This window comes from Pseudoliparis swirei, chromosome 20 (assembly GCF_029220125.1).
Source record: "Pseudoliparis swirei isolate HS2019 ecotype Mariana Trench chromosome 20, NWPU_hadal_v1, whole genome shotgun sequence".
NCBI lineage: Eukaryota > Metazoa > Chordata > Actinopteri > Perciformes > Liparidae > Pseudoliparis > Pseudoliparis swirei.
In genome coordinates, this window is record NC_079407.1 from 12,213,937 (window position 1) to 12,238,146 (window position 24,210).

The following is a 24,210-nucleotide window of genomic DNA, read 5'->3' on the forward strand; positions in this document are numbered from 1 at the left end:
GCTGTCTCTTTGTTTCATATCTCTTTGTTGCATTTCTGTATTTGTGTATTTAAGTGAAGTTTATGAAGATTTCACAAACACTGATACATTCACTGGTTTTGTTGATGTTCAGAGGATCGGTTCCAGTTTACTTGACCTGAGTAAGAACTGCACTTATAAAGATTAGGGCGTATTCGGTTTATGTAAAAATAACATTAAATTTGTATTCATTTAAAAAGTTATATTTTCCCCTGGATGTTGCTATTTAGTTTTTTTTTACCAGGTTTTACTGAAATACGTAACATTAGAAATAAATAGTGATGAATCAAAAATCACACCTCCAACCAGGTAATTGGGCTCTTTAGGTGAAGAGGACTCCGAACCCGCAGTGCAATTGAACTGGCGACTCCTGAGTTCTCACACAGGCAGATGTAAAACTAGATGAAATCACGGAGCAGCTCGGAGGCCTCGGTTGAAGAATCCTCAAAATAATAATAATAATACTAATTCAGATTTCTATAGCGCTTTTCTAAGTACCCAAAGACGCTTTACAGGGGACAAGAGACAAACAGAACAAAACCAAAAGAAAGCAGACAAAACGAACAAACAGGACATATGGTAACAAAAAGAAAGGAAAGCAAACTGGAGAAGATGTATGGGTCGTATCGGGGGCAAGGGGTTAGCAGGTGAAAGCGAGTTGGAAGAGGTGTGTTTTGAGGGCTTAAATAACGGTCGGGTGGGAGCCTGACGGATGTGGATGGGGAGAGCGTTCCAGAGGGGGGGTGCAGCTGCTGAGGAGGCTGAGAAGGCCCGGTCACCCCAGGCTAAAAGATGTTTTAGGCTCAACATCAACTGCTGAAAAAAGAAAAAAGTGTGACCTTGCTGCAGTGCTGCAGAGAGGGCCTCCATCGCTGCTCTCACACATCAGTCACACCCTCAGAAGACTCTCTCGCCTCCACCTCAGTCTGCCGTAGAGCGGTGAAGCTGCACCACGACAGCACGAGGAAACGTCCGCGCCGTCGATACTAATTCATTCTCCAGCTTTAAGTTTGTCTTCATGGCTTTGCCACCGAGTCCGACCGGGGGTCAAGATCTCGACGGCGAGGAGTAAAAGCCGGTCGATTCTAATTATAAAACAGGTGTCGTGAATGAATATTTGATGTGCGACGGCAGCGGCGGCGGCGGCCGTGTTTGTTCTCTCCACAAACCGTGATCCACATCGTTTCATCTTTACTGGCTGCTCGCCGACCCAAATGCGCTCGTGAAAAGAACAAGAATGTTGTTGTTTATATACATATATATATATTTGAAGCATCAGTGAGTGTTTCAGATTTTATTTTATTAAACACTTTGTCAGCACCTGCAGACCGTCGAAGAGAAATGTGGTGTCTTTAAATTGTATTAACTGTATTCTTCTATATTGCCTGAGTGTAATTCTGCCAGTTCTGTCTGTAACAGTAACTGTGAAGATATTTTACATGAATGAACAAACCTCTGGGAGGGAAACCTTTGGGTTCAGAGTGAGAAGAGGCGAGGTCAACGGAGCGGTGCTCTGGCCATGCGCTATGGACGTGTGAGTTGAGTTCTCAGACCCAATGAACACACATCGTTGGGTGCTGATAAAGTTTCTAGGACCCTTGTCCTTCCTGTTATTTTCTGTAACTCCAGTCATATACAATATATACTGTATATATATATATATATATATTAGGGCTGTGAAACGATAAAAAAATTTAATCATGTTAATCACAGGTTTCTGTGGATTAATCATGGGGGGGGGGGGGTGCAAGTTACTTTTTTTTGCTCCGTCCCGATGCGCGCAGACACTTGAGAGCCCTGCATTTATACACAGGGGGGCACATAACTTGCTCACCAGTGCGCGCGCCGTTATATGCGTTAAAAAAAAACCTAATTAATCCTGTAATTTAATTAACTGAGTTAACGCGTTATTTTTCACAGCACTAATATATATATATATATATATACACTACCGTTCAAAAGTTTGGGGTCACTTAGAAATGTCTTTATTTTTCAAAGAAAAGCACTGTTTTTTCAATAAAGATAACATTAATCAAAAATACACACTATACGTTGTTAATGTGGTAAATGACTATTCTAGGTGGAAACGTCTGGTTTCTAATGAAATATCTCCAGAGGTGTATAGAGGCCCATTTCCATCAACTATCACTCCAGTGTTCTAATGGTACATTGTGTTTGCTAATCGCCTTAGAAGACTAATGTCTGATTAGAAAACCCTTGTGCAATTATGTTAGCACAGCTGAAAACAGTTATGCTGGTGATATAAGCCATACAACTGGCCTTCCTTTGAGCTTGAAGTTTGGAGAACAAAATTAATACTTCAAATATTAATCATTATTTCTAACCTTGTCAATGTCTTGACTATATTTTCTATTCAATTTTCAATTCATTTGATAAATAAAAGTGAGTTTTCATGGAAGACACGAAATTGTCTGGATGACCCCAAACTTTTGAACGGTAGTGTATATATACATATATATAGAATACAAGGACACACTTCGTTCAAACTGCAAAACGAGCTGCGTCAATCACAGTCACGTAATCTTGGCAATAACAAAATCAAAAGACGACACCTTTCTCCTGGTGAAGATAATTAATGCTGTTACAGTTAATTAGCTGATGAGTCGGCCGAGACTCAGAAACCTGAAAAGGAAGAGGAAACGCATCCTGAAATCCAGTAATCTGTAATTAACGCACTGACACCGGTCTGATATTCATCCTCACTGTCTGAATGGAATGATTCCTTTTGTTCTCGGAAATGACAATATCTGTCGCGGCGGCATTCTCTTCCCTCATACCCACACCCACACCCACACACACACACACACACACACACAAAAGCACACACACGCATACACACACACACAATTTGTAAGGCCTTATTCCAAAATGATTTTTGTTTGTTTATTTGTTTTTTGTTTCAGTCTCTTGCAGATGTCATACAATCCATGTCAGCACAGAAAGTAAGACAAAGGAAGAGAGAGAGAGAGAGAGAGGGTGAGAGAGAGAGAAAGAAAGAAAGAAAGAGGGAGAGACAGAGAGGAGCTATATTTGGAAGTGGCACTGCCTTGTACTGTATGGGTATGTGATCAATCTGTTGTGCCATAATGGTGAATAGTGGGTCGCACAGCGCTGTGTGTGTGTGTGTGTGTGTGTGAGGATGAATGGTGGCCTGTCTGGCTCCCCCAGTACCGATGCTCCTTGTTACTGTAATTGGTCGTCGGCTTAAGTGCTGCTGCTGCACTATTCTCCAGATAGATGGGATTGAGGGAGAGATGGGGGTTGAGAGGAAGCAGAGGGAAGGAGAGACGGGGGGGGGGGGGGGGGGGCAGAAATGACTGATGAGCAAGATGGATGATCGAAGGATGCATGAATTAAAAGGGCCAAGGAGACAAGAGGACATGAGGGATGGAGGGAGGACAGTGAGATATTGTGAGGAATGTTGGTTAAGAACGTCGAGGGGTGACCTGCACACATTTCCTTCATGGTTTCTCCATCTGGAGTTAATACTTATAGATATGAATAAATCAAATGTGCCTTCTGGTAATTAAAAGGATGGAAGTGCTGGTTTTAACCTCACAGCTGTTTATATCCTGTCACCTTGGTTTTAATTGTGTCCACTGCTCATTGTTTCTTCTTCTCCCTTTTCTACTAGAAGGGTCCTCTCCTCTCTTGTTGCATTAACTTCAATCAAGGAGTTATGAAGAGTGAAGATTTATATTTACGATTTTAGTTTTCACCGTATCTTCATCTTTCAACATTTCTAACGTGCAGCATCCAGCTTCCTCCAACGCTGCAGCGCTTACAATGCTGCCAAACCCTGTCAGAGTTGAGTGTTCAAGAATATGTGCTTTATTCTAATTTTAAATGATTATCTCACTTTCTTTGGCAAAAAAGGTCAAGGTCACCTTAACTGGGCTATTCATGTGACGCCTTCAAAGTCTGCCGACAGGTAAACCTTGCACCAGAGGGCATCAACTAATCCTTTACAAAAGCTTTTATTGTGAAAGGGGGAAGAAGTTAAAAGTGACACTCGTGACAACAAAATCAACATTTTTTTCACAAGTTATCTAATATTTCCAGAGACGTGAAGATAAAATTACCCAACACTTCAATGACCTCTGCCAGGTTTTCCATGACAGCTGGGATGGCAGTGTGTCTGTGTGTGTGTGTGTGTGTGTGTGTGTGGGGAGGTGGGGTGGGAGGGGGGAGGGCGGTGAGGAAAAGAGGGCGACTAATGTCTTCCGAAGAGTGAGAGGAGAGGAATGAGACGCTTTGGCCAAGACACAGCAGTAACTCTCTACTCTCGTTAGACTGGCCCTGTTATTCCCAACACACACACACACACACACACACGGGCCCTTGCAGCAGGTGGGCCTTTTGATTTGTCACCCAGGAAGAACCGTATCTCATTTGCATACAGATGCCCCCTTCAGCCCTTAAGAACTGTGCACACACACACACACGCACACACAGCTTCTTCAGTCCTCCAAACCGAGGTCCATATACAACCCTCTCTTTCTTTTTTCTTTCTGTCTTTCAACCTTCCTCTCTCTGTCTCTGTCCCTTTGACATCTTTTTTGTAGATTTACGTGCACTTCCTCTGTGGAAGTGTGAGAACTTTCAATGGATTAATGTGCACATCCAAATGCACTTTAAAAACAAACATATGTCCCTTTAACGTCTGTGTGTGTGCGTGTGTGTGTGCGTGTGTGTGTGCGCGTGTGTGTGTTTCTTGAAGGCTCTTGCACCTTGCATCTGTTCTCGCTGGCAGAGCTTCCGGGAGTCTTGTGTGCCGGTGTCAAACAACGGCCGCTTGTTTTGCTGACCTCAGCACTGAACTGATGCACACATTCAAACTGGCCAAGACAACGAGGATGAGAGCTGAGTTCCAAAAGCAAACACGTTACTCGGCGATCAAGACAGAGGTTAAAGTAGGAAGGGAGGAAAAGAGCGTGCATCCAGCCGGGGGCTGAACAAAGGGAACGGGGAAATGAAACTTCTACAGGAAAAATATTCACATCTACTCTTCATTCATTTTAATAAAAATCAATCTCCGTCTGTATTTTTTATTGTTGTTAAAGCAAAAAAGTGTTAGGCAAAGCCTTAAAGTAATACTTTTGAGCCGGTGTCAAAAACATGGGACATAGCTGATTGACGATTGCCTCATTAAAAGATGTATTCAGCAGAGTTGTGTTGCTGTCACACAGAGAGCAACTCAACTCTGCAACAGCTCTGAGACGTATGCCAGTCCCTGCAGCAGAGCCGGAGAAACCCCGTTCTGTATTCGGCTCGAGGGGCGGTCGATTACATCAGAGACTCCGCAGGCTCTACGACAGCACATGGGAGGTCGAGAAAATATTACTTCAGAGGGGAAAGGAATGCATCGTAGTAATAGATTTTGGGTCGTAGAAATACTTTCCACCGCACTGAATCACTCCGACACCTGCCGCTGAGCACACACAGCTGAACTGTGAAGGCAGTAAAAAACCTGCGCCGCGATTGTTTCCCCACGTGGTTTGAGGTTGTGCAAAGTGGCGGCATGGAAGGAGTCGAACCACAGAGAGACACGGTTTTTTTCGGGACACAATTTGTCCGTTTGCGGTCAAAGCGTTCCCCTCCTGGCATGCGTGAAACACCTCTGTGAGTTATATCACTCGGTGTCAAGAGGCAGCCTTTTATTGCGAAACATATATTATATATATGTATTCAGGGGAAATAAATAGTTTTCTTAGATTAGAATTATTTTCGAATGTATTTTGCTGTCACGTGTTTGGTTTCACAGCATTTCGTTTCCTCAACAGCTCAGACATCAGACCAACAACGCAACCCTCGAGACTCCCAGCAGGACTCAGCCTGTATGAGCAGGATGTCACACAACCCCCCCTCACACACACACACACACACACACACACCTCACTGCTCCAGGACAGAATTAATACAATTTCACCTCTGATCCTGTAATCCTGATCTGTTGGACTGTGTGTGCGTATCTGTGAGTGTGTGTGTGTGTGTGTATGTGTGTGTGTGTGTGTGTGTTGGGGGGAGGTGCAATGTGAGCCCAGTCAATGCCCCTCTGTCCCTCAGGACTCACAACCTCTGTCAACGCAAACTTAGGGCACACACACACACACACACACACATCCCTAACTATGGCCACTGGCCAACAGCGGCTTATTTTTAAATGGCGATTTTTTAAAATTGTATTTTTATGGACAAGAATATGGCTCGAACCTATTCCTTTTAACTTGCACTGTATGCACACTGCACGTCATAGTTCAAACACAAGATGTCAACTAGATTTAGGGTCGTTACTTCTGTCTGAACAGCAATATTCTGCCATTCCTGCCAGTTCTGTCTTTTGCATCTTAATATTCGACTTACAGGTTTACGTCTTATGTTTACAAATACATCCTAATCTTGTGGAAGTGGAAGCTCAGACCATGAACAGAAAATTACATTTGACAAATTCTGCCTCTTTAAACTCTACTTATTCATAGATTTACACATTAACAGCATCTTATTTGAAGTTGGCATGAACTGTATTAGATTTGACATTTGTTTAAATAATTTCAATTTAATTGAAGAGCAGAAGACTCTTGAGTCGTTATGATAGCAACATATTTGTTATGGCCCATGTGTTTTTCTGATGTAGAAACACAGATTTGTTTGCATTGTTAATGTTTTAAAGAACTACACATGTGTTATTGTTTGGCCCGTGACTCCTAACATTGTTCTGTGTGTGGTCCACAATCAAAAAAGCCCCTTACCCATCACAACTAAAGGCCTGAACCCAACCTTTACCACAACCCTAGACTAATCCCTAAAACAAGTGTTTGTAGAAGTGATGATGTCCTCCCTTTTCCAAAGGTTCTCTCAAAGATAGATGCACAAGTACACACTCACACACAGGGACGACGTAGCCTTTATGAATCCATAAATCTATCCCACGGTGTTGAAATGAGGCTCTCACAAGCAGGACGTCAACAGTACTTATGTGAGAAGAAACTACTGTTAATGTTGTGTGTGTGTGTGTGTGTCAGTCCATGTGTGTTTTAACATCATTAAAAACTGATCCATCCATTTATTTATTTTTTTGTTCATCGCTGCTCATTGTCTATTTTCACTGTTTCTCATTCAACCGCCAATGACATCAAATATCAATATCTCTCCATCTGTCATGGTTCAAATATAGAGTACATATATTTATTTATTGTACTGCTGATGAAGCAAAACTCCACCTTGTAACACATCAACTCTGTTGAAAAAAAGGCATTGTTGTTGCATCTTGTATTTCATGTGCCGGATTTTGATATTTGATGGCACATTTTTTTATTTTGGCCAACTTCACATGTCCAGTATGTTAAGGACAAATAGGCAAATCATAAATAGTATAGCATTAAAATTATTCCTTTTATTGTGCTGTTGTGTTTTGTGCTTGTCTGTTTTGGTCTTGTGAATTATGTCATATGCGTGAGAATGAAGTGAGTGAGTGAATTAACAGTGTAAAAGTATCTCAGGATGAAGTTTTCCTTTATTTTCACAAGCTCTTCCTCCATCCATCCATCCATCCATCCGTCCATGCAGCAGTAGCGGTGGTTGCGGTGTCTTACCCGGGTAGAAGTCTTTGGATTTGGACAGTTTGATGGTGGCTCCGGTCTCTTTCTGCAGCTGGACGATGGTCTGACCTCCCTTGCCGATGATGGAGCCGGCCGCATAGCTGGGAATCAAAACCTTCAGGAAATACTCGCCTTCCTCTGCAGCAGAAAACAGGAAAACAGGAAGTCAGAGAGAGAGCCACTGCAGTTCATGTTGTTTTTAACTACACATGAAGCTGAAGAAGGAACATGATGCTAAACGCTTGTGTGCATTATCAGTCTGTGTGGACCGTTGCCCTCATGCCCGCCATTTGTTTCCAGAGTCTTTTTGAGTTTGTGATCATTTTCTGCAATTTTTACACAAAACAGATGCCGCCGCAGAATACTGTTCCTCCCTCTCAGCCGGCCATCCGAAGCTTCCCCGAGATGCATAAATCCGTCCAATCACGTCAGACGATGACTGATATCCTTGACAACTAATTATTCCAACAATCTGATGATTCCCGTTATCTCCATCTAATTTGGGCGTCTCGGGACCCCCGAGGATTCGGTACCTCATCAACAGCCTCGGCGTGAGGAAGGGGTATATTGAGGGGGGGCTGATTAAAAAAACACTGCCCGTTGCTTTTCTTATCAAAGCAAATCAGATTCGGCCGGCGCTTGCGGATGCGACGCCTCGCGAAAGCATCACACCAAATTTCCTGCCACAACACACACACACATGCATTTATTAACACGTGCAGATATTCAACAACACACGAAGCAGGCGAGCATAGAGTCAGATGTTTGTATCCATTTCTTCACTTTCACAGCTGATCCATCTGATTTATTAAAAACAAACTAAGAAGGAGCGAACATCGCGGCGGTTCTAGGCGACGACATCCGGCTCGTCTTCTACAAAGTTGTTTTTTTAGCTTTTTTTTGCAGCAGAACTCAAATCCATTCACCTGCATTTTGCAATTAATTAATTACATTTTAATATCTCAAATCTGTGTAAAATCAAAGTAAAAAGAAATCCCAAAATAAGTCCCCTTTGACTCCTGGGTCCTGTGTTGGTTTGATTTCCTCCTCCTCACTCGAACTCCACTGACTATGACTGGAAACATATTTGTGATACGTTAAAACAAACGTGGGGGGGAAATGCGCTTTCCATCTTTATGGAATGCAATTTGACTCTGATAACACGTTAAAGTTCATGTTTGTCTTTTCATTTTCATAATTTGCCGACCTGAACCTCCCAGCCCACGGCCGCTGTCTTCCTCCCTCTGTAATTTATCAGGAAGAAGCACATACAGTAACAGATGTGGAGGCGTCGTGTCAGAGGTCCGTCAGATACCAGTGTGTACACGGGAACAAATCCCTCCCACTCTGCAACGGACCAGCCTTTGTTGCCATGGCGATGATGTCAACAAGCTGCAGGTCGACAAAAGAGTGGCGCCGCCTCGCACTCGGCCCCTCGGCGTTTCTCCTTTGAAGGGCTGTTTCACCGAAACGCCTCTGTTTGTACCGATAGTTTGCTTTCAAACCAGACGAATTGCCCACAATCTGAAGTAAATAAAAGACAGTGATATGTAGCATGTCGCTCTCTAGAAAATGCTAGTTGTGCATGGATGTAATTCAGCATACATTCTCAAAGAAAACATGTCAATATAAAAGTTTAAATGGAGAGAGACACCGTATCTATTCTTCAGTGCATTGGACAGCTAGACTAAATTCCTTTCACCTGCATTGTAAAATGTAATATCTTAATGTCATTTTTAATCTCAAACCCAAACTATCTGTATGGAGAGATGTTGCTATCAGTCGTAATGTTTTGTATGTTTGTTGAATTGGCTCTTTAAACCCATTGGACAAAATATGAATGTATCACCATGTAGCTATTTTATTTTAGTATTTAAAATCACACGCTGAAACAATGACATAAAATTAATTTGCCTTTATGCCAGCAAAATTAAAAGTAGGTTCTATTATTTTCCTTACTTCGATAAGAGACCTTTCATTAGATTGTGTAGCGTTGTGTCTCTTTGAACTGATTCACTGGATCCCTGCTTCCCTCCCCAGCAGCGTCTGTCATATTTGATAATCCAGGACACAGAACCTCAGGAGGCAGATTAAAATAGGATTATTATTACAGGGGCACACTCTCTCTCACAACCGCCGGTCTCCGTCGGCGAGACAGCGAACTGTAAAAAATACACACATTACAATATCCTGCTTTAATTTTTTGGAGCGCACCGTTTGAGGCCTCTGAGTAGACGTAACTCCGTTAACACTCAGGGGAATGGAGGTGTTTGTGACGCCTCGCTATAAATACATGTAATTATTTAAAGACGCGCTTCTTATTCGGGCTCATCGGGCCTCTGTTCAGGTTGATTCGCACAATCATTTAGTAATGAGTTTGATTTTCCCATTTATGATTATTTGTCTACGTGATTGTTAAAAACACTCTGAATCGATAATATAACTATTCGATTTGTTCACTTGCGTCGAACGTCTGACTTTTTCCAGGCTCATTTGGCGTCATGTTATGTTTCAGCGTCCGACTCTCAAGCCCCTTACGCTGATGACTGCAACTCCGTGCGACATGAAGATAATGAGGAACCGCTAGAGCCGAAGCCCAATTCCATATGACACTGTAAGTCTGGGCCAGTGTCCTTTCTTGTACTCTTAACTGCAAAAAATATATTTATTTTGCACAACACTTGTCTTAATTGTTAATAGTTTCCCAAGAGAGACAGTCTCTTCTTTCAAATACCGAAAAAGGCTCCGCCCCTCGTGGAGGGCTTGCCGTGGTCCAGTCACACTGGGTGGGCTCTGTTCTCCTCTCTGGGTGTTCAGCCAAGTCAAAGCATGAGCACACAGACAGGGAACCTGACACTCCCCTGCCCTGCTAGTGATGAAATACTAACTGCAGGGAACTCAGATGTGGACGTATATGTAGAGCAACAACAAAAAAACACAACCCCCCACACACACACACACACAGTTGCCGAAGCGGGCTCGTTAAAAGCGTGTGTTAATTGAGGATTCCCTGATGTGCTACCAGCTTAACGCGAAACGCTTTTCCCTTCCGGCCTTCTCACCAACTGGAGATGCAACGGGATGTTTCCAAAAATAAAACGCCTCCGCGACGATGATCTTTCTCTGCTTCCTACTCTTCGTCCTTCTGTTCGTTTCTCTCTTCTCTCCTTCGTCCTCTGACTTCAGAGTTTCGACGAGCATTTCTCAGAAGCAGAGCCCCCTGACAGGTGATTAATGATCCGGAGCGTGGACGAGTCGAATGTATTGGTCACAGAATGGTGCACAGCTACTATACACAGACTGGAAGCAGCTTCTTTTAGGTTGAAGAAAGTTCTCTTTCTATTGTTATTCAGGGCCATTTGTTGAATGTGCTCCACTTCCAGCAGCAGACGTGCTTCTCCTGCAAATCGTGTGTTCTGAATGGAACTTTTAGGCCTTGAGCGCTTCAGAGTCCCACGCCAGCCGCACTGTGGGACGACACAGCCTGATTGCAGTTTCCCGATGAGGCGCTTCTTGGTTTTCAGAACAGGCTCCTCATCAACTTCCTATTATCTTGATACTGTCTTATTTTCGTTTTAGTCTAATTAGCTGCAACAATGAAGTGGCGCTCGTTGTGCCCATTACGTTCCTGCTCTCTCTTATGAACAACGCTCAAAGCAGCACTTCTGTTTGCTTGATGACATGTCACATGGTCGAGGCCTAAAACTGTCGTGTCTTCTCCTTCTTACCTTTCTATTTCTTTTTTAAGCTTCGTTCCTTTCCTCCTCTTTTCCTTTTATATCCTCCTTTTGTTTTCTCTTGTGTTGCTTTCTTTCCTCTCAGTCCTTGTTACCTCCCTCTCTTCTCTTTCCCTCTCATCTTGTTCTCTCTCCTCCCTCCTCTCCTCATCCTCCTCTCTTCTCCTATCCTCTTGTTCTATCTCCTCCTTATCCTCCTCTCCTCAGTGTGCTGCAGTGACCCACTTTGAGTACAAAGCCCTGGACTGACCCGCTTTAGATAGAGGCTAGTTAATTATAACCAGCCTGTATTAATAAGGCAGGGGAATTGGTAAATATGAAACACACACACACACACGTGTATGAATTGCACGCACAAAACAGATACGATCGCACACGCACAGACAAACACCCCCTCCACAAACAGACTGTTTCCGATGCCTCATAAACAAGCCCACGTCACCTAGACAACATGACTCATCATTTAGAAGAGAGCATGTAATAAGTGACTAATCATGCTCATCACTCATATCGGTTATCTGTGACACTTGCACGTGTTGCCATGGCAAACAGTGAAAAATGGATTTCTAAATGAAGCCTCGGACAAGATTTCCAAACTTCAAATTATACTAAAACAAACTGACATGAAAACAAAATGATATAACTTACATCCTGTGAACGTGCATGCTATAAATCCAGATCGGCGATTATTTCTCATTCAGAAAATATTTTAGGAGCACGTCTGTGCTATATGTCTCTAAAATAGCAGTTTCACATGCTAGGATGCCCCAAAAAGTGCAAACATAAACTCCTCTGTATCATGAAACAGCGCTGCAGATCTCCAGTGTTGAGTTTGTTAACAGGGTTATGTAACACATATTGAATTACTCTTTGGAAATAAGCTTGATAACTGCCATGACTCAATTTTCAGAGATATGAACTTCAAGATAGATTTTTATTTTTTGCAATAAAAAAAAACCAAGTGCTACACTTTCTGCCTCTCTTCCTCCCACACTGCTCCGTGCTGGATGGTCCTGTTTACAGAGAGGCGTTATCAGCATTCCTCTTGTCTCAGGTTCATCAGCTCTTTTTTAAAGCCCCTGAAACATAACGGTCCGAGCTCAAAGAGCTGTGCATCTTTTTTAGGAGCATATTTTTACCTATCCTTCTGGTTATAGAGTAAAAGCTCTTGGCGAGCAGCATTAAAGAGCATCTTGAACATCTCGGACACACGAGCAGAATCGTATGCTCCGTCCTCAAGGACGCGATGCTGTTACTGTGTTCCACCAAATGTGAGACTGACAAATAGACTTCAAGCAAATCTTCTTTCTCATTTGAGTCATCTCGGTCCCAATTGTAACTTCATCAACCTCACTGTGGAGCACACAAATGTAAACCCTAATGCTGTGCAATGATGCTGCCCATCATCCTCATGTCATCCCACCCACCCCTCGCCCACATAGAGCAGAGTTTGGTTCCATATTTTATTACCACAGTTTCGGAAAAGCCAGGCCTCATTTCTCTACCTGTTACAGTTGCAAATTATAATTATGCGTAATTATACCTGATGCTCCCTTCAGTCTGTCATCCCACATCCCAGGTGGGCAGGTGATACTCATGCAGGCCAACCTAACCAGGCATGATAAGCAGCATAAGTGTCGATGCTAACCTCAAAATACAATAGAGGTCATGGAGCACTCGCCCACTCAGCACGTTGAATAAAAAGTGATCTACTTATGGGAGTTTGGATGAAATGTCGGGGGGGGGGGGGGGGGTCTGTTTTTTCAAGAATAAAGCAACAAATCCACACTGACAGTGGTACAGTGCTCAAAAGGCTTTTGTTGTTTATTTATGACACGTTAAATACGTTAGTAGATTACATCACTCGATTAAGTTATTCTATTAGGTTATTCTGTTAGGTTACTATGTTACGTTTAACTCTTACGTTGCGCTGTTCCACTGCTCTGTTGCGATGCTGTTACATTATGCTCTTTCATTTGAACACAAGCCATGATGTTTTTCTAATCTTCACTTCGTACTTATGCTGCCGAAACTGAACAAAATGTTCTACAACCATGTGTCGTGGGCTTGATACACAATTATGAAACTTTTCTGCTTCATAAACGCTGACATTCATCATGTCTGTGATTTTCAGAGATGTACAATGCCAACATTTCCTGGTTGAAAATAACCCAATTAATAACATGTTGAGAGGACCTGATGCCTCAGCATGATGGAAGATTCATTGTTCTCTGCTACTATTTTTGGCACTTGTTGATATGAAGCATAATAACAGATCCAGCGTCTCAGCCTCTTGTGTGCAGCGAGCGGCTCACGCTGACAACATAATGAGCGTGTAAACTTTCATTCCTTCTATAATTACAGATGTGGTGATTGTTACTGATTACCTCTTAATGTTTTAGCCGTCACAAAGGAGGGAGCATTTGGAGGGCTTCCTAAAAGGATGCAAGACACTGTGGGGAACGACAATGACCTGAATGTCGAAGAGAGAGCAGCACGGCACTGCGCAGGCTATCAGTTCAAGATGTAGCGTCTCGACATACTGCAAGCAAAGCATATTGGGTCGTCTATCTAACCGTGAAATAATGTCCAACAATTTGTTTAGCATTCTGAAAAAAGACAATCAAACAGCCACGTTATGCAGCAATTGGAGACAATTTTGGGAGTGTTTGAACTTTTGTTCTCATGGTAACAGACTGTGTCTGCAGCTGTGTACAGGGTTCCCCACTCATTGATGGGGGTCTATGTTTTTACAGCTTTAAACAACACACGGACACATCTCGTTTTACGCATTATAAAAATTTGACAACAGCGTGTCTCTTTTATCCAGCAGTCAAGATGGACACATTTGGGATCCTTCTTCTTCTTTTTTTGGGGGGGTCATTTTAATAATAAATTGTCCTCCACAACGACATATCTGGATGAGTAAACAGTCCAATCTGTTGCTAAGGCCCCTGTGGACCCGCCAGGCCCAGAATAGGCTCGCCATGCTTGGGGATTGGAGGCTCAAATCCTGGGATCTGGTGTCCACAGGCTTGCAGGGCGGAGCTGGGGGTGGGGGGTGGGGGCCGCTTAAGATCACAAATAATTTCTCATGTTCTGTTTTACACTCATCAGCTTCACTCTGACAAACACACCTCCAGTCGCCTCTTCATAGCAGAAATAGAGGAACTGAGTCTTTAAAGTGTTCCTGTTGGTATGCAGCCTATTCCCAGTGACTCGTTTGTTAAGTACACATTAAAAGCAAAAAAATAATTAAATTGTTCTCTAAAAGTTGTTGGACTTGCATTTGTTTCACATTTATTTGTTTGTGTCACGGCTTTGCGTGTTCATGCTGAATTGTGAACAATAATACGAATGAACGTTATCTGTGGAGCATCTTTCGTAGACGCCACGCAGCACAAAGCGCTTCACAATAAAGGATTAGAGGTCAAATGAGACTTATTAAACATTAACTACGGAGGTTTGACGTCTTGTGCTTAATATATATTTGGTACCATGGCAGGAGCAAACACATACAATGTTACACTAATTTAATACGGTTCTCGATGACAACGAAATATGTTTGTATGTAATATGTATATGCCAGCTTCCAATTTTTATCTTTAGTACTAATTATATTTAAGTGACATATTTGTTATTAAACTATCGAGGAACCCCGATTGGTATTTGTCTATTTCATGAGTAAATGGAGTCTGTGTATATATCTATATATATATATGAAGCATTTATTTAGAATTGACACTCGCAACACAATAAAACTGATGATGATCTAAATTCTCTTGATGATATGTTGTCGCCTAGACGAGATCGCAAATGTGAGAATAAACCCTGAAAAGGGTTTTGACATGTATCAGAATATCCGCTCTAAATGTGTCCAATCAGCAATTTTTAATTCCCAAGGTCAAATGCAGATGAGCGGTCCAGATCAGAATCTTCTGTGCAGCTTTGTGTGGAAACATCATGTGAATCCTGCATTAAAGGAGGGGGAGGGGGACGGGGGTCTGAAGTGTATCTGTGTGAACACAGCCGGGCTGATGAAAGGGGGGCTCTGGTATGGGGGCTGTGAGCTCTGGGGAGTTGGAAAATATTCATCTCCCCTAAGCAGGGAGAGTTAAGGGAGGGGGCATGCTTTGTCTAACACACCCCCTCCAGTCCTCTACTCTGCTCTTTTGTTGAGGGGTAGCATTCACACGTACACACGCACACACACACACACGCACACACACAAGCATGTAAAGCTCTCCAACAGCGAGGCTCCGACCAGCTGTCTCGGATCTGGAAAGATGGCCGTCGTCACTCATGAACGCACCAAGCTCACGGGAGGAAATATCTCCATCCTCGTCGTCCTCTTCTCAGCCTCCGCAGCGCCGCCGCTTTTCTCTTTTCTCTTTTCTCTTTTCCCACAGCCTTCATTCGGCTCAGATTCGACATTTCAGGCGGTGACTTTCAGCGTGCCCTCTGCTTTCTTAATCGCTACACGACATCCCGTAACATTCTCGTGACTCTTTGAGGAATCAAACATTTGGGGAAGGGTTGAGAAAAGGAGTGAGGGGTTGATCTCCTCGACATTATGTTCTTATCAGTGTCACCGAATCACAAATGAACTTGGTTTTTTTTCTCAAGATGCTATCGAGGCTGTTTTTGTTTTTCTTTTTTAAACAGAGAGCAATTCAATCAGGAAAATAACACAACTCTTTAAAAATAATAGTGGGCTCCAGTTATTTGAAAATATTTTTTGGAGACAAAAATCAGAATAAATTATGCAACGAAAATAGATGTTTAGACCAGGTCACCATAACAATTGTAGTAGCATGAATATATATATGAATAGGAATAGGATACGAAGTCCTGGTCGGTGACAGACGGGGTGATACCTCCATCTCTTTTCATCAGAACAACATCTTCGGGGAGAGCCAATCAAACGCCTCCTTACTGAAGCGATCCCTATCGTCAGGGCGTCTGCGTAATCGAAGCAGACGTGGTGGCTATGCTAACAAAGATAACTGAAGCAGCCGCCTCCTTTCTCCTCCTCCAGTCTGTGTGTGTGTGTGTGTATTGTTCACGTACTGAGACTATTTCAGAGGAGGAGGGACCCCTTCAGTCGCCCTCGCTGCATCGGCCCCTTTCATCGCTCTCCCTTATCCATATTCATCGCCGCCCCGCTCTCCTCACCTATCAGCGAGCAGCTGAGCTGCGAGCGGCGTCTCGCTCCACCAATCGCACGCCTCCTTTTGTGGGAACATTCCCACCTCTCGCCGCCTTCACCCCACCCTTTACAATGGCTTCTTTGCTTTTTTTTACTTTGACGCAGTGTGTTGAAAAAAAAAAGGAAAAAAAGAGGAAGAGGGTGGAGAAGGAGAGTTTTGTAGCCACCAGAGGCAGAGACCCCACACACCCAACACCCCACACACACACACCAATAGCGGAGGAGAAAATCGATCGACAACGGTTGCCAAGCGAGCATCGTCAATGGCAGCCGCCGCCGATTGATGAAGGGGGTGGGGGAGTAGCGATGGGGGGGGGGGGGTGAAGGAGGACGGGGATAGTGCAGTCGTGATGGTCTGAAGTAGACCGTGATTAGTATGGATGAGAAGGAAGAGGAAGATGAAGGAGAATGAGAGAGGAAGAGAGGAGAGTGAAGGACCATGCATGTCCGCAGAGGAGAGCGCCGCGTTCCGGGGGTAAAACACGAGGGTGAGCCGCGCGCTCCAAAACCGCTCGCTGCTCAACCCTCAAGGCATCGAGCACTCGCTGTATGTTTTTTGTAAAAAACGTCTTCTGGAAAGACGTCGCCGTCGACACTCAAAGCCAAATGTGAGGCTGCTGCCGACAGCTGATCGACACGAGGGAAGGCAGCTCAGCTCTCCGTTTGTACGAATGTAATGTTTTAACTCGAAATGAAAAACATGTTCCAGCTCAGCAACAGAAGACGAGCGACAAAGGGCCTCGTCCCGCACAGTGCAGCCAGGGCGCATGCGTCCGGCATATACGCTCTCAAGTCCCCGTAGAACACAAGCACAAGGACCACACACACACACACACACACACACACACACACACAGAAATTGTCCTGCAAGTCCCCCAATGTTACTTGGCAAGGGCATTTCAAGGCCCCCCCCCCCTCCTCCTCCTCTTCTCCCTCCAATGCCTCCTTGCCAGTCCATCCATTTGCTTAATGAATGTATTACATCCCGCAGACGGGAGAGGAGAGACCGTCACACAAAGTGATGAAAGGACCGAGAGGTCTGCTGCACGTCTAGGTCAGCAAACGTTTCCCCTGACTGTTAAACCTGTAGGCTCCTCCCCCCTCTCCTCCCCTCTCCCCCCGCATGCTTGCATGTTAATTTTTCTGACCACCTACGATGAAAATTGCAGGAAAAAAAGAAAATAAACACCATCCAATTCATTTTTGTTCGTGCTTACGTAAGACTCCTTCATGGTTTATACAAGCTGCATTTCTTTTGAATGAATCTGAGTCCTTTCTGTTCCACGGTTATACTATATACAATATAATTTCAACAAATATCAGTTGGAAAATGTTATCCTTGTTTTCTTTTCTTTTCCACCAAAAAGAGACTCAAATTTGTGATTTTGTTGAGGCCAAGAAACGCCATAATGTAAATATATTATCATCATAATATATTGCCACCCTTGCACCTCATGTCCTGGCTCCAGCGCCCGACACTTCAAAAGAAGAAATGACATGCTTTACTCTCTAAATATATGTTTTCATTAAAGATTAATTATGGAACGACGTGAAGATTTTTCCTTTTTCTCCTCCTAGCCAATCCCGCTGATTTGGCTTTGAAAATGATCCAAGTTTAAAACCGCTGAAATAAATCAAATATTAACAGCGGGCTCATTAAGCATCTCTGATCATATATGTGCACGATGAGAGGAACCAGAATCCCTTTAATGTGGAGGAGAGCCCTGCTGGGTCGGGGCGAGGGGCAGCAGAGATAAGAATGTGTTTTGGGGGTTGCTGGATTAGAGGGGGGGCACATGTAGCGCCACTCAACACGCCATCACACAGCACACTCTGAGCACACGCGCCAAACCAACATGTAAAACAGAAGCAGTGGAGACCGTAGAAACCCAAATGTAGTTGATGATATGGCTGGCATGAGGTCAAAGGTCATCAGAGCACATCAGAACTCATCTGGGAGCGCAGTAATGTAAGGGCACCGTGACAAAAAAAAGTTAATGCTGAGTTTGTGTAAAAAAGCATGAAAATGAATGTCATGGAACTGATAGAACACAGAATATATAAACAGTATCAGCATTGTCCTGGACCGGGAGCAGAACACATGTGGGTGTTACTTTAAATCCTATTTGATCACCATCGGAACGCCCTGACATGTACAATGTTTCATGTTGTCACTGCTGAACCAGGCCTGTATTGAAGAAGGTTAAAGTAAAAGATTTTTAAGAAATATATAGGTAGAAGATCAAAAGCAAAGTCTCTCTTACCATGAGTCTCAGTGTCTTGATGAGGGAATACATTGCCTTCAGTTTCAAATAGGGGCTGCAGGAAGGGCACTACAGAGAGAGGAAGCACAGGGGTGGGGGGTTGGGGTGGGGGTGGGGGGTTGTTTGGTGTGAGCTAATTATACAGAGAAACAACCATTGTTATGATCTCTCATCAGCACTCCTGACTTTTGTGGTGAACTTTTAAAACTGCTGCCTGAGCGCAGCTTGAGAAAAGATATGAACACAAAAAACATACTCTAAAGCATCTTATAGAATACAAATAATAACGTCTATGCTTTATAATATAGGAAAAGAATGCCTAAAACAAACAAACAAAATAATCTGAATTAACGGTCAGTGCAAAGATTTTTACAAAAGACCTGCAGCCGAGCGCTTATCGCTCTTTTCTGATTATCTGAAGGGGCGAAGGACTCTCAACCAAGTGTCATCGGGCTGATGCTGCTAGCTGAGGGAGGCTGCCCCCTCTCTGCCTGAGTAAAAGCCTCGTTGGCCATGCTCATCATCATCATCATCATCATGCCAACCTTTTCATTTTTCTAAATGGACGGGCCAGTCCGACTGTTCTGCAGACAGGAGGATGGTCAACCTGAGGAGGAGCCTTCGAGCTCCGAGTGATTCGACCTGGAGTTAAACTGCGCACCGTTAACCCGAGGCCCAAACCCTGCCGGTAAGACCTGAGAGCGCCACAGTACCCATCACACGGAGAGCGTGGTGAGGGACTTCTGTTGGCTGTTTCAATGCTGGAATGATGAATCAGGCCATTAAAAAGACGCCTCATAGGTGAATAGTTCGCCTCTCCATCCAGTCATGTTGACAACCTTCAATGTGAAGGAAGCTCTTCTCTGATCAAACCTGCATTGAAAGAAAGCTGCGGTGACATAAAATGTTCTTTGTCGATACAATAAGCGAATTGTTTTTCGTCAAAATAAATCTCTGATTTTTGCATTTTTTGGGCTGTATGGATACATTAATTATTTGTTGTTGTTGTTATCAATCTGTGTGTCATTGGATATTCTGAGTGACCCATTAGGCTCTGGATATAGGGTTGGAGACTTTTTCCCCCTAATTTTTTTAATGAAAATAATCGAGTAACATGCATAGCATGCCACTTAATTCATTGAATATGACAAATATCAGCCCAATCTTTGCATTAAAGTTGCAAGTTGGATAATGTTCTCCGTCTTAAAGACATACTTCTCTCTGACTTCTCCAAGCACATAGTATTATTATACCATGCATGCACTAAAAGTTTGGGTCTGCCTAAAACCTCCCACGTCGTCGCCCCTCCTGCGCACGCGCCTGTAAAATAGCACATTTTAACGGTGTGAATGTCCGGGATGGAGGGTGTGCATGGCCACGAGAGGCTCTACTGATGGTTTGTAATGCCGCGGTTGTAATGGGGGAATGCTTGGCGCATGACAGTATGTAAACAAAAAAAGGTGATTACCATGGTGACATGTCCGTGTACATCTCCTCCAACCAGAGAAGTCAACAATGATTTGGACAATTTAGAGCGAGAAAGACAACATGAAATACATCTCCCACTTTCCAGCTGCAGGTTATTCAAATCAGGGCAGCAAAAACAAGATATAGTTGGCAACCGACCGACGATGCTGCAATGACACAGGGAGGCTGTCGCATTTTAAGCCCCCCCCCCCCTCCCTCCCCTCTCTCACGTCGCCGTTATTGTTTACGTGTAGTTGTACACAAAAGCGGCGACGGTGGCTGATGTGTGAGATTATCACAAGGTCATCCGTTGGCAAGGGGAGGGGGGGGGGGGGCTGCATGCGGATCGCGCACCAGCCCGATCCGGCGGCTGTGCTGCGCGTGGTTAGACGCAAAAAAGAAGAATTATCAGTATAGCAATGAACACAATTAAATAAAGGAACACCCTATTCGGCTGATCTGAAACAATTGGGATGTGAGCGAGGGGTGAGGGGGGGATCAACGACTTCCCTCCAAATCCCCCCCCCCTACTCAGCAGCTCAGTCGTTCTCATTGTTTCCCTTTCCACCAAAACAGAGGCGGTCCATCGTTATTTTAATGCCGATGGAAATTAGCGCTCATCAGAATAAACCGAGACGCGACTCTGTGTTTACTTCGCTGCGCATTTGGAAAACAAACGTACGCGGATCTGAGCCGTGGAGACCACCGCCGTGTGCGAGAATCAACCTGCTCCGCTTTCCCCTTCTCCGCCCGCTTCAGGACGGAGCCACATTCACCAAAAAAACCAGAACAGCTCCTCACCCCCCCCCCCCTAAAAAAAACACCCCGGTGCTCTTACCTCCTGTGTTTGTGCGTTTGGTGCTGCTGGCCTCTGTCGGAGTCTCCAGGGGTCTTTTGCGCGAGTCCGGGGGATCGGACTCCATGTGCGGTGGTTGATTGTGATGGTGAGGATTTGAGAAAACCCCGTTTTGCTGTACTGCTCCGCCGGCCATCATTTTCGAGCTCGCTCTTGGATGCTTGGGCTGCGTTTGCGTTTAAATCCCCGGTTTGTTTTATATTATTATTTATACGCAGCGTGTAGCCGTACAGATGGAAGTCCTTGGTGAAAGGCGAAAGCGATTTGAGGAAATTGGAGGAGAGAAGAAAAAAATACGCTTGTTTCTTGCGGACGGCGAAGGATTAGCTGCGCGTTTTCTCCGCGGTGGTGCGCCGGTTGCGTGAAGAGATGCTGCGCAGGGGACACAATAGAAAGAAACGCTGGAGCGGCGGATGATCCAGTCGGAGGTGGTGGTGGTGGGTGGGTGGGTGGGTGGGGGGGATTAAAATCCTCCACAAAACAAAAACCCCAACCTCTGCAGATGCTGAATGATCTCGGCTATCGGAGAGAGAGAGAAAGGGACAAAACGTGCAAACAGGAGCGTCAGTCTTCCATCAAGCTTCGGGTGTGTGTGTCATTCCGCTGCAGCCAGAAGGAAAAGAGCGTACTCATGTCAGGCAGTGCAGAGGACGGCGGCGCTGCTCCGCAACAGCCAGCGGGACAATAAATACAACTCACACAAAAACAAGAGGCGGAATCAACCGACGAGAGAAGGGAAAGGTCGCCGGAGCGTTTACAGAATACAAAACAACAACAAAATGAAATCCGATGGTGGGGCTATTATATTTTCTTTTCTTCTTATCCTGTCCAGACTCCGATTGTGAAGACACCCAGGGGTGACGGGGCTGCGTGAGGAGGGTCCGGAGGAACACACACACACAGAGTGAGAGAAAGTAGAAAGAGACGGTGTGTTTTTTTTTCTCCTGCTCGTTCTCTCGGTGAAGATGCTGCAGTCTTTGCGTTCAGAGCATCCCTTCTCTGACTGGCTGCGAGAGGGAGCGCAGGGGAGCGGCTGACGTCACAGGGCCTCGCGCTGCCTTCAGGGGCACCGTGTAAAACTGGCCTCCCCATCGCCCCCCTAATAAAGCGTGAAATGACTTTATTCAAATGTTTCTCCCTGAAATGCATTATCTTGCTTTTTGTCTTTGTAAGGTTGATCTATATTAAAGATGTTCGCGTCTCACCAGTGGTCTTTAACATTGATAGAAAAAGAAAAGCACAATCAATATATGAATAACATGTTGAAGAGTCTTCGTTGAGCTGAATCAGCTCAACTCAAACGTGAAACCTCGCTCACACTTAAAAACCAAAAACTCTTGGATTTTCAAATTTCCCACGTCATACAAAGGCGTCGTCAAGTAAATCGAGATCCTAAAGAAAGCAACAACCTGCAATAACGGCGTTCACCAAGCGTCCATGTAAATAAACACTGTCGACTCAATTACAACACACTAAACCCCGCAGGCCTCACAAAATAAGGTCGGAACATAAAAATTCCCACGCCACGCGAATGCGTCGTGGGAGAGAGAGAGCGAGATAAATGAGAGGGGGAGTTGGGGCTCCTTTTAGCCGCGACACGATTGGCCGAGGCTGAGCGAAGAGGACACAGATATGCATTCGCCCCGGCGGAGTCACATGATGATGAAGAGGAGAGGATTTATGTATTCATATAATATGTGGTTTACTCCGCTCCAGCCGATGCAATTACGGTTGAAGGAGGGGAGGCTCTGAGGTCCTCTGCGGCTGCAGCGCGCTGCCCGGAGCGGGCCGCGGGAGCCTCCACCTCACCTGGACATCTGCGGGAAGGAGGAGAGCTCGCCCACATTGATGTACTTATTTTGTTATTTTTCTGGCTCGAATTTGAAACACGAGAAATCAGCATGGGAAATGAACTTGGTGATTTTTTTTAATGAAGTGGAAAAAGCACACATTTGCAGCATTAAAAAGAAAAAAGAAAAAAAGAATCCAATACAAATGATTGTGGTGCTTTGTATCTGTGGTTGTTTGCCTCGTTTATTTTGCCTCTGACCAACACTGATGACCCTAATGGCCACAACTGCAGGCATGCATAGCCTCTATACCTGCAACCCCCCCCCCCCCCCCCCCAAAAAAGAAAATCCCGTGTTTGATTTTGGTTTCGCACACTGCAGCATTGACACTGAACAACAACAGCCCTGTATGAGGAAGCATGAATGAAACCTTTTTCTTTTGAGCGGCTCCGGCCCGTCTCACCTGTCCCCTCCGCTGCTGCGTGACCCACCTGTGTGTGCTGCGCCTGACATCTCTGCGTTCGCTCCGCCTGAATGTGAAGAGGGATCCTCCAGCACCGTGAGCTGTCTGAGAGAGAGCTATACCCGCCTCAGTCCTCTCTCTCTCTCTCTCTCTCTCTCCCCCCTCTCCCTCTCTCTCTAACACACACACACACACACACACACACACACACACACACACACACACACACAAATACACACGCGCACACTCACGCATTTGGCATATTCTCTCTCTCTCTCTCTCACACACACACACACACACACAGACACGCATATACCTTCTACTCCCTCCCCCTCTCTCTCCTCTGTCTGGAGGTATATGTACAGATGCGTTGCGCCCTCATCGCCTCCTGTGGATCGCAGTCAAGGTGACATTGTGCTGCCTGCATGTGCACACGCACGCACACGCACACACTCTCACACACAGAGCAAATCTTCTCACACTATTTCACATCGCCATGAGAAAATGCACCGGTGACTGAGCCATGTCGTCTCCAGCTCTGGAAATACGTGGCAAATGGGAGGCAGATGGATCCCATGGCTGCGGTCCGAGGCAGATTGTGCGCCACAGATAGAAGGGCAGCTATCCGGGGGCTGGACACCGGGAGCCACGCACACTTTCAGCTGGACATATACATATATTTATATACACATATGTATATCTTTATTTGAATCAGGGACATTAAATATGTTGGAGGCCGTAATGAGAGGGTCCCCCCCTCAAAAAAAAGCACTGCCAGGCCGTCCAG

At 44.7% G+C, this 24,210-nt stretch overlaps 1 pseudogene; it reads right to left on the reverse strand.

Annotated features, from left to right (window-relative positions):
* The window catches only part of LOC130210761 (RNA-binding protein Nova-1-like), a 77,698-nt pseudogene extending 56,122 nt beyond the window's left edge, over positions 1-21,576 (reverse strand).
* Between the last annotated feature and the right edge of the window lie 2,634 nt (positions 21,577-24,210).